An 8,657-nucleotide genomic window follows, 5' to 3' on the forward strand; every position below is an offset into this window, starting at 1 on the left:
TAGTCGTCAGGTTCTTTACTCTGTCTCTTTCGTCTTCGATATTACTATATTACATATTATATATTGTCTACTCAATGAATTTCCTAGTTAGGTTCCCGCAAATCTGCTAAACTTGGCCAAAGGAAATTCGAATAAGGACACATTTTTTGAATACTTTGCTATTCGCCCCACCGCGGCTGTCGCGAATTAGATTTTCAGTTTTCTTATATGGCACCGCGCGGTGCCGAATTAGATTTTCAGCTTTCTTATTATAATCATGCACCGCGGCGGTGCGAATTAGATTTTCAGTTTTCTTATTATTACAATGTTTCCCCTGCACGAACGAGGTGGCCGCTCGCTCAAATCTCAGCTGCCACGCAGAAATTTATCCAAAAACACCGCCTCGCTGACGAAATCACTGTTTCTTCCATCATAAACTACACTTTAATTGACAGCCGTTCGAAATTAGTGCGTGTACCCGGCAGCTCCGAGGCCACAAGATTTTGCTTCGGCCACCATCTCTACAAACCCCCTCATATTACCATTTTCCCCTCATATTACGCTGAAATACTACGGTTATCGCAACGGGCAGTTTAGACAGAATTATCGTAAACTGGAGCGCATTCTAATCGTCTGTTCGCTGAAACGTAGAGGGTGGTATTCCAAAATCTAGCAGCGAGGAATGAACTCCCTCAACGCATGATTCGCACACGAAACAAAAACTCGTGACGTCTAAGAAATCGATTGCGGCGGCATGTACCGTATAGCCCAGTTGTTTTTTATGGGGGGGGGGGGGGGGACCGCATAACAATAAGTTCAAATACGTGTCGCAGGTTTCGTTGGGAGTGAGGGCACGAGGATCACCCGCGATAAGCATGCATTATATACTGTGTTGAAAACGTTATTATTTATTTCCGTATTGCAGGTGGTAACAGGCGCCGTCCACGATGGACCTCACGCTTCCTCACATGACGCACGTTAGTGTCTGGCGGCAGCGGGCCGCCGGCCTGCACTACGCCGACGCGGCTCAAAGCCGAAACCTCACGCCTGTCAACATTCCCGTGTTCCTCGACTTTCAGCCGAGGTTACTTCCTCGCCCGTACTTCCCGGCGCTGTTCGCCGACTGGCCTGACAGGGCCCGTACCTCTACAAGCTGTACGCAGTCTACGGTCACCGAGTCTCAGATCGCGATCTTGTAGCGCCCTGTGCGGCACCGCAGCGAGCGTCTCGCCGGCCTACGCCGCCCCGTCTGTCGCCGACCGCGTCGGACGCCGCGCCTCTCTCTCGCCGCCGCCGCCGCCTACGCGCTCTCTCTAATGAATGCTTCGCGGGACTACTTCGCGCTGCTCTCGTCGCGGGCGATGGCAGGGGGGCGCGCCGCGTGCTTTTGCGCCGCGCTCGACGCGTGTGCGCACACGAGCACACGGAGCGTCACGACTTCCCCGCGGGAAGTTGGCGGGGCGGTGACAGGTCGCGCGCGGCGCGATGGAACGCATGGCTAGCCGTCTGCGCCGGACTCGTCGCTAACTGCTGTCGGGGCGTTCCGCCGGGCCCGCCGCCCCGCCCGTACGTCGGTCGCCTTTCCTCCCGCTCGCCGTCGCCGCGGCGACGTATCGCCATGCGCTTGGGCCGGAGAATTGCGCGCGATGACGAAAGCCCGGCGCGGCGGTCGTGCAGGGGGGGCGCTTGCGTCGCGCGGCTCGGGACGAGGCGACGCTGCTGCTAGGGGGCGTGCAGGCGCGCGTTCTACGAGAGCGTCATGTCGATGTTCGTCTTTTCTCTGGACGCCGATCTCGACCAAGTCGCGGCCCCGCCCCTCGGAGTCGTCTTCGCCGGTTCATTGCTCTTGCGTCATGGTGGAGGCGCGCCTATGAGCTGCTGGTTAGCGCGTCGCCGCGCCGACCCTCCTCGCCGGCGCCATCTCGTGGCGTATATTCGCAATGCTGGCTCTGCGTCTGCGCCGACGCACCGGAGAAGGCGACGGGGCCATATCGCGCTCGTGGTGTTTCGCGGCGTTGGAGCGTCGCCATCGGGCTGTACTTTCCCCGGCGATGGGTATCTACGCGGGCGCCTCCTGCCGGACGCTTCACGCGCGGCGATCGGTCGGCTGCGTTCGCGTGCCGCTCAGGCTGTCGCTCACGTGCGCCGACTCCATCTTCCTGCACGTGACGTGACCGGCCACGCAACCGGCCCATTCATCCTCTCATCTGCCTCGTGCTGCTGCTCGTCGCCATTGGCAGCCGCGTCCGGCCTGCCTGAAGGTCGTGTCGAACGACTGAGAGACTCGCGAGACGGAGGCGGCAGACTAACGAGCCCATCTAACGGGCGTAGCTGCTAACGAACCGATCTAACGAGGCGAGGCTCTAACGACCTGGTGTCATGGAGTCGCGGCTCTAAACGCAACCTGATGTCATGAGTCGCGGCTCTAAACGAACCAGTGTCATGCAGGCGTCGCCTCTACAAACTGTTTTAATGGCTGAAAAGCTGGGCCTTTGGGTCGGTTGGCGATTGAATTGCTACGCACACGAACGCACTGCAACTCACTGTGACTGAGTGCTTGGGTCGACAAGAGGCCGCCACCTAATGAGCTGCTGCGTACGCGAGTCGCCGCGGCCGACCCTCTCTCGCCTGGCCGCCATCTCGCTGGCGTATTTCGCAATTGCCTTGCTTCTGCGTCCTAACTGCGTCTAACTTAGCGCTAACTGCGTCTAACTGCGTCTAACTTAGCGCTAACTGCGTCTAAACTGCGTCTAACTTAGCGCTACTGCATCTCAAGGCCGGCTTAACTATTTGATATCGTTTTCACATCTTTATACATGCTTCAGGTTATATTTTGATTGATTGCCAGGTGTAATACTGTAAGCTGGGTTTGTAAATTTTCGCAATGGGATGCTTAGTGCGAAACTCGAGCCTTGTAATATATTTTATCCGTATGACAGAGTGTTTGAAAGATTTGTTGTATTCGTTGCTAATCCATTGTTAAAGTGCGACCTCCTTATCCGGCCACGTCGGCACCGGCACCCTATCCGGGATATGGCTGATTTTGGCCGGATATGAGAGTTATGCCTCAAAACACAGGGCATTTCTATGCAGTTCAGTTAGGGTTTATGCCAATTTTTGATAATGTATTTAACTCGTTGCTACGATTGATTATTTGTAACAAACTGTCGTGTTTTATGGTTGTTATTATTTGAAATGAGCAAATTAAAATGAAATAAAGAAAGAAAAAATTTTACCACTTCGGTTTATGTTTGTTTCTTTTGTGCTGAGATCTAGGGCCTGTTCTAACGATCGATACACTTGCGGCGTTGTTATGCCTAGCCTAGGGGCTGTTACATCATCATACGGCTAGCGGCGTCTTTGATTGAAGTACGTTGGCCGCATCAATTCGCGATGTGCGTTTAGCGCGTAGCGCGTTTCATAACCCGTCCGCTAGGGGAAAAGTTGTTAGTTAAAGTTCGTGTAAAAAGCTTGTTCGTTAACGCGATGAAAGTTGTCGGAGGCATAGGCGGACAACACACGCACGCACGCACACACACATTCTGTGTTTCATGCAATTTATCATATTAGTATAACAATGTATATATCTTTTATTCCTTTGGTAGTTTTTACAGCCATCAACAAGTGAGATATGTATTCGTGAAATATTCGTATGTAATATGGCCGTATATTTATAACATTGCTACATGTACATGGGCGTTTGCTCTTACGCGTAAGTGTGTTTTGTTTTTGCATGTGATAGCTCGGTGCGCTCTTTGCGATAATCAATGTGTACATCGCGCAAGAATCATTTGTACATCGTGCGAGTTTTGAGCGAGCTTTGAGCGAGATTTTTAGGTGGAAATGAATGAAAAAACAGAAAACAGTTATATTTCAAAAAAAGGCCGACGCCGACGCTAACGTATGACGGGACACGACTGACAGCAAAAACTAGACCAGTAATCATAATGATTGGTCGTACGTCCTATAATCGCCACACAGCGGATGACGGCCCCTAGCACGACCGACGCGACGTTCCAAACGCGGTGACACACGCGACAAAACGTGAAATAAATTATCAGCTAATAATGCTCATTAACACCTATTTTACATACACTGACGTACGCGCGGTAAGAGGGTTCAGGTAACTCTGCCGTGACCGAATTAAACACGGCTGCCGCTCATAGGGTCTATGTCCCCCAGACGTACCAGGGTACGTTCAGCAGTACCCCGGGGTCATAGACCCTATGAGCACTACTGCCCTACAAGCAAAAAACAAACAAAACAAAAAAGTATAATGTCGCCAAGCAAACCGCCTCCAGAGCAGTCGCCACTTCGTCGTCGTGTACTGGTAACGCGAGCAACACCAAAACGAAAGAGAGAGAGCGAGAGAGAGAGAGAGAAGAGAGAGACTGAGAGGAGAGTGAGCTCATCGATTCACAAGGTAAGTTGCAATGGCATCTTCTGAGATAATCGTAAGAGAGGAACGGAGAGGAGGAGAAGGAGCAGGAAAGGAAAGGAGAGAGGAAGTGAGACATCATTTATGTAGTTGCAGTAGCAACTAGTGAGAGAAATGAGAGGAGGGGAGGAGGGAAGGAGGAGGAGGAGGAGGAGGAAGAGGAGGAGAAGGAGGAGGTTATGTGAGGCTTCCTTGCATTCGTTCCTAGTCACCAGATAGCCCCACAAATTTATTTATTTTTTTATTTACTTATTTTTTTATTAACTTATTTTTTTATTTATTCATTCATTCATTCATTCATTTAATGACGGTACACTGGCTACATGCAACCGTCAGTAAATTGGTAATTAACCGTTCTAATTAGAATCACACCGTTGGCTCCGTCGGTCGAAACAGACATCTAGTAAGGTCGCGCAAAAAGCACACGGTTGCGTGAACAAATAAACGACTCATTGATCTAAATCGTACTTGTTTGCTCTTTACAGGCAAATATATCAAACTTTGACCAAAGCGAAACAAAGGGAAAAAACTTGAAACGAAAACAAGATGCAACTTGGAGGAAAGAAAACAAACTGGAGAATTGTGGTCGCTGCACTGCTGGTAACGGCCTGCATCCATATTCTAATCACAGTCATTGATTCTCGTGGCCAAGAAAGCTATATATACATAACTCTACAGTATATGTATGCGTTGCGGTCTGTGCCGTGCTGTGCATGCATGCTTGCTAGCTCGTGCTGCGTGTAACATATGTGTTCGTGGGCGTGGTCGGCAGCGTCGCGCGCGAATCTAACCTGCAATTTCATGCAATGCTTGGAGGAGGGGTGGGAACGGTACGCGGGGTGGGGCGCATTCCCCAGTCCGCGGGTACAGACAATATATGCCATTTTCCTGTTTTCGAATCATTTAAAAAAATGCAAAATATCCGCGTCCCGTTTGACTTCCATTTCCGAAAATCATGAAATAAGTGTCATCCAGCATTTCCCAGTTCCCAGATAATTAGGAACCGTCCAATCCCCTGCGTCCCAAAAACTAACCTCAGCCACCCATCCCCCTCCTCCTGCTCCTTCTCCTCCTCCTCCTCCCTCCTCCTCCTCCTCCTCCTCCTCGTCCACGACACCTTCTCCTTCTTCTTCTCTTCCCCAATACTCGCGTGCGCGCTTGTTGAGTTTGTGTTACGAATTTCCTGATTCGATTCGTAGGTGGCGACACTAGTTGCTGGCCGCAGTGACGGCAGCGGCGCCGGCAGACGAAGCCGACAAGGTCGCGGTGAGAGTGAAGCGCACCGTGTTTGGGGTGGATTTCGGCTGCACGTCGTAGAACACTTACTGACTACTTCCACTGCGGCGGTTGCTACGGGAGGAGACGCAAGCGAGAGGTCGGTATGATATGCAGCAAATTGTGCCAATATGGAGCTGGCAAACTGTGAGACAGAAAATGAGAACGACCGCCGGCACACCGCCTAAAGTGTCGCTACACTAATACAGCCAAGGCCGGCATTCAACTAGTGCGGGGCCTGGAGCATATATATATGTATGTTATGAAGGGGTTGGAATTTTGAAAACACACAAATTATAGTTAATCTAAATCTAACACATTTGTAATGGATTTACTTACAAATAGACTAATGTCAGCCATCATTTATGTATTCGGTTTACGTGTTATACTTAAAAATAAAAATAACTGTTGTTTAAACAAAATCTAACTATTAAGATAGTTCATGATATTACGGGGGCCCCTAAAAACTGCGGGCCCCTAAAACCTATATCTACTTGTTATACTTACTGGTATACTACTGCTACCTATTACTGTAATTTACTCTCTATCGTCATATATACATAATACATAATATCTATACATAATAGATGCCTCGCACGCACACACGCGTACTCACGCACGCTCGCACACACGCACACGCAACGCACGCCGCGCACGCACACGCACGCACGCACGCGCACGCACACGCACGCACGCACGCACGCACGCACAGCATAATAACGCATAACATCTATCTATACTATAATGAGGGCTAATCTAATCTCCAGGCTAATCCATTTTCCTTCACCAAGCGGTCACCAACTGAGTAACGCACTGATTTCCCGGGCAGCGCGCGGTCTATTACACTATACACTATAACTATTTTGTCCATACACTTAGCATCATTGACACATGAATGGACGAAAAAAGTTGCGCTTATAAATATTTTCAGCGTTATTCGGCAAGAGGTGGCGCCACCGTACAGTGATTTCATCTGCCGCGATATTCAGGTGTATTTTTCGCGGAACTTCTTTATCTCCCGGTTATCATCCGGAACGCACACAGAAATAAACATTAAATAAGTCTGGCGGTCACGAAAAGAATAAGCCGGTCTGATCAACCCCCCCCACTCACACACACACGCAAGCACACGCACACGCCCACACCCACATCCCCACACGCCTATACCTATGGTGCTTGTAAAAATTAGGTTATAGAGAATGGGAAAAATTTCACTCGTTCGAATATCGTATTTCGAGGCGAACGACGCCACGCTGCGGGACGATACGCTGTAATAGATCATTTGTGTTTGTTAACAGTTCCTACCAGCAGCCAAGAGGCTTTTAATCAACACTTCGACCGCCTTTAGAATTGCCGCGGGAGGCGAGGGATGGTTGGGAGAGAAGGTAAGCTTCCTGGATGACCGTGTTTCTCTCTCGCACTGTATAAACACTCGCAGGAGCTCGCTCGCTGGTTTATTATAGCGCTTGTGTGTGAGTGTCTATAGTTATAGTTATACTATCGTGTAGTTATAAACACGGTACGCAGACTGAATGCGGCTGAATAATTGTGAGACGGAATAACAAGCGATTGCAGCAAGGGCTCGCAGGAAATTATGTCGTACACTTACAATTTACATTTCTATTATCCACTCCTGATTACACGCCAACACTACGCTACCCAACGCAACGCTTCAGATAAACTAGACGACGCACGCACGTGTTCACATTTATAATATTGTGTTTGCGTCGTGTTATTGGCTTGCTACTGGCCTGCGAGGCAAAGAGATCAATCTGCGAATCTTCTACACTGTACACACGTGACCATACGGTTTTTCCACTTAACCGGACAGCTGTCGCGGGCCCTCCCCCGCCTCCCCGCGGGGAGGGGTGTGGGTGGGCGGAAGTCAAAACATGCGAGTCTTAACGCGCTACATCCCTAAGGTCAATACCAGCAGCCATACCGATGGTGGTTGCACGCGTCAATCATGACGTAATTAAATCCATCGCTATCGCCATCGCCATCTCCATCCGCCATCGTCATCACCATCGTCATCGCCATCGTCATCACCACGTCATCGCCATTCGTCATCGCCATCGTCATCGCCATCGTTCATCGCCAATACGTGCATCCCATCGTCATCGGCCATCGTCATCGCCATCGTCATCACCATCGTCATCGCCATCGCCATCGTTCATCACCATCGTCATCGTCATCACCATCGTCATCACCATCATCATCACCATCGTCATACGCGCATAGCAGTGTGTAACGATGGCACCAGCAACTTGATCCAAACACGGCGATTTAAAGTTAGTCTTACCAAAATAATTGAAAGATTGGTCCCTATGATAGCGTTCCCCAGATTATACCTCCTCCCCACGTTGTCCTGTGTTCTGCGTAATAAAGGAAAATATACACAGAGAGAGAGGCGCCACGAAAATGTGATAAAGGGGAGTAGAGAGCATACAGAGAGAAATATAGAGGGGAGAGAGAGAGAGAGAGCGAGAGACGAGAAGAGAGAGAGAGAGCAAGAGAGAGAGAGAGAGAGAGAGAGAGGGGGCGGAGGGAAAGATAGATAGAGAGAGGAGAGAGAGAGAGAGAGAGAGAGCGGGGGGGAGGGAAAGATAGAGAGAGAGAGAAGAGAGCAGAGAGAGAGAGAGATGAGCAGCGAGAGAGGGGGAGACGAGCGCGCAACGCCTATAAAGAGCTACAAGAATTGTTGACTCTGTAACGAGGACGGTGGAAGCTGCGTTAAAAACCAAACGAAAGAAGAAATGCCATAGTTTTTGTTCCACCTTTCACTGTACAGTGTGCGTGACAGGGACCTTTCACTGTACACGTGATGCGTGACAGGACTTTCACTGTACAGTGTGCGTGACAGGGACCTTTCACTGTACAGTGTGCGTGAACAGGGACCTTTCACTGTACAGTGTGTCGTGACAGGCGACCTTTCACTGTACAGTGTGCGTGACAGGGACCTTTC

This window comes from Priapulus caudatus, unplaced genomic scaffold (genome assembly GCF_000485595.1).
Source record: "Priapulus caudatus unplaced genomic scaffold, Priapulus_caudatus-5.0.1 Scaffold1807, whole genome shotgun sequence".
NCBI classification, from domain to species: domain Eukaryota; kingdom Metazoa; phylum Priapulida; class Priapulimorpha; order Priapulimorphida; family Priapulidae; genus Priapulus; species Priapulus caudatus.